The sequence below is a fragment of the Betta splendens genome, chromosome 17 (assembly GCF_900634795.4).
Source record: "Betta splendens chromosome 17, fBetSpl5.4, whole genome shotgun sequence".
In the NCBI taxonomy this organism is placed as follows: domain Eukaryota; kingdom Metazoa; phylum Chordata; class Actinopteri; order Anabantiformes; family Osphronemidae; genus Betta; species Betta splendens.
The window spans coordinates 3,619,776-3,627,480 of record NC_040897.2 but is presented as its reverse complement, the minus strand read 5'-3'; positions in this window follow the sequence as shown (position 1 = coordinate 3,627,480).

Here is a 7,705-nt window from a genome sequence, read left to right as displayed (position 1 = left end):
GCTGGAGTTGAGTTCTTTCTCTACATGGATGTACCGTCGCATGTCCACTGGGCTCATGAGTCATGATGATGATGACTTTCGTGCTAAGTGAAATGAGTCCAGCGTCTCTACGTGTGACTTTGGGGTCAGACAGGCTTTTCCATCGTGTTCCATCAGGGTACACTGCCTCCAGATTTTCATTGTTTTGAACAAAATTGTAATTGTAATTCTTGTAAACTTGTGTATGAAGATTCTGTAGTTGAATAATATTAATTGAAACTTTATCGATCCAAGCAGTGCAGGACAGAGATGTCCTGCATTGGTGCATTGGTGCTGCTGAGCTCACAAATAGGAATCCACTGCAGCTTGACCTAGCTTTAACTTAGCATAAAAACTAGTCTGGCTGTATCACATTCTATACAGCATAAAGATAATTGTTTTTTTTTTCAGTTCATGTTTTAGGTAACAGACAGTCACCAGAGACTGATGCAACTTCATGGAGTTGTCACTCACGGTGCCACCCTGCACACAGTAAAGGTTAGTTAGATAAGTTGGTCAAAAAGTAGTCAAAATATTTCTCTAACACAAGCAGCAAAACGAACTTTTCTTTTTGGAAACTATATTTTGCAAGTTCTCGACATTTATAAAATTTTAATTGTAAATCAGGGGAACACAATGAAAAAGGGTTTTTAAACTTTAGAAATCTTGTTTTCTCATTTCAAATATTACAGTGCATTAAATGGGTAGAATTCGGCTGTTCAGTCCAGTAGAGCCTCATGTAGTGACTGCAGCCTCTCAGCAGATGGCAGCAGAGGCTAAGCACTTGTCTTAGTCCCCAAGTCCTGATGCCCTGTGGTCACTGTGGTCATGGTTAGAGCTGAGGGAGTTTTTAGGTTAGATTCAGTAATGAGCACGTTTCTACCTATTTGGTAGTAAACACAGTGTGTGGGCTCATTACTCACTTCTGTGTATACATGAGCCGGCTCGTCTTGTGTCAATGAGAAGCTTTTAATTCCCTGTGCCAGCCACCTGATCTCCCTCGCTGCCAGGGACACCTGCACTCTGAGCCGGTAGTCGTATTTATAAGCTCACTTAATCGTATTGTCTTTCCATTCTTACAGTGTCACACACGATATGCCCACCTGAATGTTTCATGACATGGGTCAAAGAGCCCACACTGTGTTTTTATGTGCACCTCAGCTTGATCGGGATGTGCATCATGTGAATGTGTGTCATTTGAGCAGCTTCCATCGTCCATCGTCTGATCCAGTGGATAAAAGGAATTATCCATGATGGATGTCAGCTACCAACATCCTCCTCTCATCCATCTCTTCCACAGAGTCCAGTGGACAGCCCAGGAAAGAGCTGGCCTTCCTCACCAGCTTGTTCAGTCTTTCACTGCTTGCTCCCCATCAGACCATAGTGTAGTAAATAACAGAGGCTACCACCGAGTCATAAATGTCCGTAGCATGAGCCTGAACACTCACAATGGTAGGCAGACCCAACTGCAAAGCATATGTTGAACATGACTAATGTACTGGAAGAAAAACTGAAGACCAGGAGCCCAGCAGCCCCAGTTAAAGTGCATTAGATGTTGAATCACAGTACATCAGCTTCAAGGGCAAACGGGGTCAAGTGGGTCAGTGAATACATAAGCCTTTCTCCATTTTTCATGGTGACACCTTTCTTTAATGTGAATATTGCGTTTGGTGGATTCTCCTGAACGCTCCATGACTGTAATGATGCAGCTGTCGTTGCTTCCTCAGAGCTTGTTTCTACAGTCTGCAGAGGTGTGTTGGACGCAGTCATTCATCTCTGTAGCTGCTGTGCTTTTAATGCTCTCTCACCAGCTCCTCCCTGTGGTGCTGCTCGCTCTATTTGTCTTCTGTTTGTTTTCATTTTATAATACCCACTGCCAGTAATTAGTGCAAAATGTCTCGGTGTGTCTCTGTGCTTGTGCGTTCTGTTTTTGTACTTTTCTCTTCAGGTGTTTTAGTTGTTTAAGGAGAAAAAAGTAAGAGTGAGGTCAGAGTCAGAGTTGGAGGAGCTGAGGCAGTTACTGTAGCTGTGAAGATGAGAGAGTGCTTTTAAACTGTGCACATATCGACTGCATTCACCTGAGCTACAGACATTCTAACCTTTCAACACTCTCTGCTTTCCCTGACATCTGTTGTGCTCTTAAATGAAGTGGCTCAGTGACTGTAATTGAATGAATTTTGAAATCTTGCCTCTGATGTTGGGCAGTTTAAAGGTTGTTGCTTATTTCGAAACAGGGAACCCAGGGAACAAACGCACATCCCTGCACACCAGCTCAGCTGCAGCACATCTGGCTCTAGCATTACGGGTGAGCCTGAAGGTGCCTGCTGAGCCTCAGGCCTCTGCTCTGTGTGTGTTTGTCCTCTCCCCTCAGCTGATGGTGACCAGCCTCTCCCCAGAGCAGCTCACTGCAGAGAGGCACCAGCATTTCATATTCTTTTTATGTTCCCCTGTGACTCTAGCCTTTTGACAACTCTGCACTTGCTTTTTATGAGAAAAACTAGGAAGGAACAGCAAGAGTCTAGAAATGTGGCAGGAATAGAATAGAGATAAATACTGAGCAAGTGAAAATGGTCATCTCCAATTAAACAGAGGAAGAAGAGGAAACAAAGCAGGGGGTGTGGGGAAAATCCTGACAGATTTGTCTGGTAGAACTAAACAAACAGTAACTAAACAGGCAGTGGTAAAAATAAAACAGGAAGCTAGACATAACAAGACTACGAGGCAGGATCCGTGACATATACACAGTTTTCTGGATTTGCACTTATGCAAACTTTAGTAGGAAATCTATGCAAGTCGTTGTACATGAGGCCCCTGGTGCTCTTTCTTCTTTTTTATATTCTCTCCAAGCTGCTGCTGTAGTAATGAAGCCAGAGTGAAACATATTAACGATTAAGCTCAGTCATATACAACTACTGTATGTAAGCAAGAAATAACATGACTATACTATACCAGACTAATTATCATTACACAACCTTCAGCTGGCACCACTCATCCGAGTCTCATCCCAGTCACCACTTGACTGCCTCAATTTCCATTTCAGCACATTGATGTGGTTGAGACCAAAGCAGGTACTGTCTAAATAGTTATTAAACATTTTATGAGTGAGAGATCACATGACTAACCATAAACCTACACAGAAGTAGACAAACAGGAACTAAGCAGGAAGTGGTCAAAATTGGCACACAGGAAAGGTGAAAGACCTGTAGAGGAACAGGGCAAGGTTTTATGAGCGTATTCTACCCAGATGAGATGCTGATTTGGTGTAGCATGGTTGCTAGATCACAGGAGGCTGAGTCTAGCTTTCAATTTTCCTCTCCCTCTGGCTGTTGGATGGCTAACCGGAGGAGAGACTGACCTGGGCTCCCAGCGTATTGCAAAACTCATGCCAGAACCTAGAGACGAACAGGGAGCCATGATCGGACACAACATCCCTGGGGAATCCATGGAGACAGAGACATGTTTCAACATCTCCTGAGCGCTCTGCTTGGCTGTGGGTATTTTGGGCATGGGAACAAAGTGAGCAAGACAAGACAAACGATCTTTGACAATCATCACCACAGTTTTATCTTGAGAAAGGGTAAAGCGACCAGGGGCAATGCAGCACCGGCTGAGACTGGAGGAAACCAGGATGTTGTTGGTTTGAACCCTTGTGGGTGGAACAGGTAGGAAAGGCCACAACATAGTCTCTGATATCCTTAAGGACTGAAGGCCACCAGAACCAGACCAACAACGACGGTAGTCCATTGGGCTCCTGGTGAGGTGAATGACCTCACCTTGTATTTCCAGCAGTTGGGAGGGCAGGCTGTAACAGGTGGGAGCCCCTGGGGCCCCTTCTTTCACCCGGTTCTCCACCGACCAGTTGACGGCTCCTATAACGCAAAAAGCAGGTACAGTAGGATGGGTTCAGGCTCCTCGACGTCCTCCTCAGACTCGTGTTCACGGGGCAAGGTTTGGTGTTCTTAGACCCTGGTCAGTAATATAAAACATAAACATAAACATAAAAATTTAAGCAACTCAAGAGCAGTAACCAACGAGCCTGATGAGAGTTCAAACATTTGGCAGTCTTAAGGTATATTAGGTTCTTGTATTAGTGAAGATAAGGAAAGGCTACTCGGCTCCCTCCAACTAGTGGCGCCATTCCTCCAGCGCCACCTTGATCAGGTGTGTCAGTTGGCTTTTCCAGCTTGTCATTGACTGAACACGCCTGGACATGGTAATCAGTAAGAGCTGGGGCAGGGAGAGGTGGAAAACCAGCTTCTCACAGTCCTACTGTAACTGCAACCTGATTACATGTATTTATTACACAAGTTTTCTGTACATAGTTATAGTATTTTCTAAGAGTTTTTTTTTCCAGATCCAGGGCGAAGGCAAACAGGTTTTAATAACACACAACCTAATACAAAAACAGAAGTGCAGAAACAAAGAGAAACCAAACCATAATAGCACAAGGACAAAATGACCCAAGTCCAACATGGCTTGCACTCAAAAACCTGCTTTTACTCAGAGTACACAGGAGCATATAGGCACAAGGCAACTCTCTTAACATGGCAGTGATCAAACATGGGAATTCAGTAGAGCTCTAACAGAAACATGGCTCAGTCAGGGACACGGCAGAAAGAACCCAGTGTTCTCTCACCAAATGTCTGGACAAATGGTATCGTGAACAAATGATCTGACCTGGAATTGATGAGAAAGAAAAGTTCACAATTAGGCATCAGTCGCATTTATTTGTAAAAGTAAAACAGTTAAATTGAATATGTAGATTAGATTGATTTAATTTCTACTCAGACTTTAATACAAAGACATTGTCATTGGATCAATTAATCTGTCCTATGTCTCTATTTAATATCCACAAACTTAATAGAGTCATGATAAAGTATGCTTTAAGCTTTTTAAGCTTATGCTGTTACAATAAACAATTTAAATAACCACGTAGTTAAATTAAATGTCAGGCAAAAGATGGCCTTTGAATTATAATTGCATTTATGCATTATTCAATAATAATATTAAAAATTAATAATAAGTATAAGCAATGCAAGAAATGTATATTATATAAAATACATACAGTAGGAGGTACACATTCCATGTGTTCCAGGACACGCTGGACAGAACATGTCTCTCAGTTGGCCTTGAAACGCCTTGGGGTCTCACGAAGAACTGGAGTGGATAGATAGGTAATGTGGAGCTAGTTACCAAAGCTGGTGCTGGACCCCCTACATGCTGTAGTTGAGAGGAGGATGCTCTCTATAATAAACAACACCTTACCCTACACAGTGTGCTACACAGTGCGCTTCAGCCAGAGGCCGGAGCTGCTCCTCTAGAGATCCTTTTTACCGGTGCTATCAGCCTGTACAATTCCTCCTCCCTCTGTAAGGGTTGATCTTCATCTGTGCAATAACATGTATAATAAAACTTTAGCTAGTAATTAGATGTTAGTGTGTGTAGATGTGTTAGCTTTCTTATATTTACTCTCCCGTCCTTCTTGTGTGTACCTCCAACTGTGACAGCGATCAAAGTGTGCTAAATAATTACCCCTTGGGATTAATAAAGTTTTTTGAATCTTGAACCTTGAAAACAAATAAATTTAGCTGCAATTATGTTACAGCTGAATGTGTTCCTTCTACAGATTGTGAGTTACTGGCATGTCCAGTTAAACAAATGAGCAAAAATCACAAAGAGAACTTTCTCCCACAGGTCGTCTTTATAATCATTACATTGAGCTAAAGTTTTGGGTTTGCCTGTAGCCTTTGGGGCGTTGGGTTTCTGTCCTCCAGGCTGATGGCGGTGCACGTGCCTGTGGCGGTGTGTGTTTGTGAGGTCATGTTGTGTCATGTTACACGTACTGGCCACAGTTTTGTGCGTTAAGCTCTGCTACTGATTAGTTTCTGTGCCCTTTATTACCCTGTGGAGTCTGCCCAGCTGTAGATGCTGCCTTGTACAGTCACTTGTGCTCAGCTGTATTATTTTTTTTGGGCTCAAAGTGATTATCTGTGAGTTTATGGTCTTAGCATTTTGATCTTTAGTTCCCTCAGTCTTCTTGTTTTGTACACCTTAATTACTTTACTGTATTTACCTTATAAAACCCCAAGGGTTCTTTGTGAAATCCTGGACGATTGTCCAAAGGACCAGAGCCTAACAACATAACATATCATGAGTCTTCCTCTCCCACAGATTGAACATACGACTGGTTTTACCCACAGTTACTGTACATCAACTTAGACAGTGGTCACACATGCTCAAAGAGCCACACATGTGCTTCCCTCTAGTAGCTGCTTACTGTATGTGTCACTCATGTGATTGACAAGCTACGGCTCTGCCTTCAGTCTCATGGATCTGAGTTTGACCTGGATAAGTGGGTTAGACATGAGCCCTTTGCTTTGACAGAATCCTCTACTATGTCTGCTGAAAGACAGATAAGGGTTTGGACTGAACACGTTTTATTAGCATGTCTCACTCTATCATTGAACCTGTCTCTCTACTTCCTCTGATTCCAGCAGTAGTAGGTGAGCTCAGAGCTCTGCTGCCATCCTCTCCACCACGACCACAGCTTCCTGCACACTCACTCATCATGCACTGACTCCTCAAAGAACTGTGCTCAGCCCCAGAGCCTCATATGCATACAGCCTCTTTGTCCCTGTCCCTGATTCACCGTTTGGGATTTTTTAGAGAATATGTGCAAATGTGAAATGACTTTTTTTCAGCTCCCAAATGGGATTTAAACCTTTAATCCTTTCTGTAAAAGTCTCTCATAGATGGAAGGACGTCTGGTGAGCCGCAACCCATTCAAGCAAACAAAAGCAACCTCCCAATGGAGCTTTTAGAGAGTGGCTCCGGAATGGCAATGAAAAGAGCATCTGATATGTACTGTAGCATGACACAAACTAGTGGACAGCAAGCAGTACAACCTCAGAACCCCCTCACTGAGTCTAAGGGAGCAAAGATGACCCTCAACACAAAGCTCCGTGCTGCTGCATTGTGCTCCACGCTCACCCTCATTCAGGACACTCAACACAACTTATCACTTTTAGGAGCTTAAATACAGGGCAGTGCTTATTAAATTGGGGCAAGAAGGACCACGTCACAATAAGGCTGAGTTAAAGGTACGTGATGGACTGCAGTGCTCAGGGGCTTTGACAGACTGACTGAGGGCAAGTACAGGAAGTGAGTTCTGTGACACTAGTAGATGAGAAGAGATTTATATTTACTGAAATGCTGGAATTCTGGTAATAGGTTAGTTTTTCTAATTGAAATGTTTCAATGCGAAATATAAACAGATGTTTAAAACAAAAACCATTTAAATAGAGAAACAATCATACAAAAATGACGCTATAAAGACACAGATTGGATTTGGTCCATGTTGCTCTCCCAGACAGCAGTAATTCATGTAAAATATCAGGCTGCCTGTAACAGGACAGCTTTACATGTTCACACCTACATTCCCTTAAAGGTAGCTGTTCATACAGTACGTTACAACCACACACAGGATTGTGAATTGGAAGGGAATGATAAATCATTTATTCCCTGCATTTTTATTCAGCTACATTAAATCTAGTGGAACTCATGTTTCAAAAGTCACCTACAGTATGTGAACATCTCAGTAGAGATGCAGCCTCGAACCCCTCTCAGAGCACTGCTCCATCCAGTGTCGCACTAGGGATCGCTGTAGTTTGAATGAAACCTGTAGAAC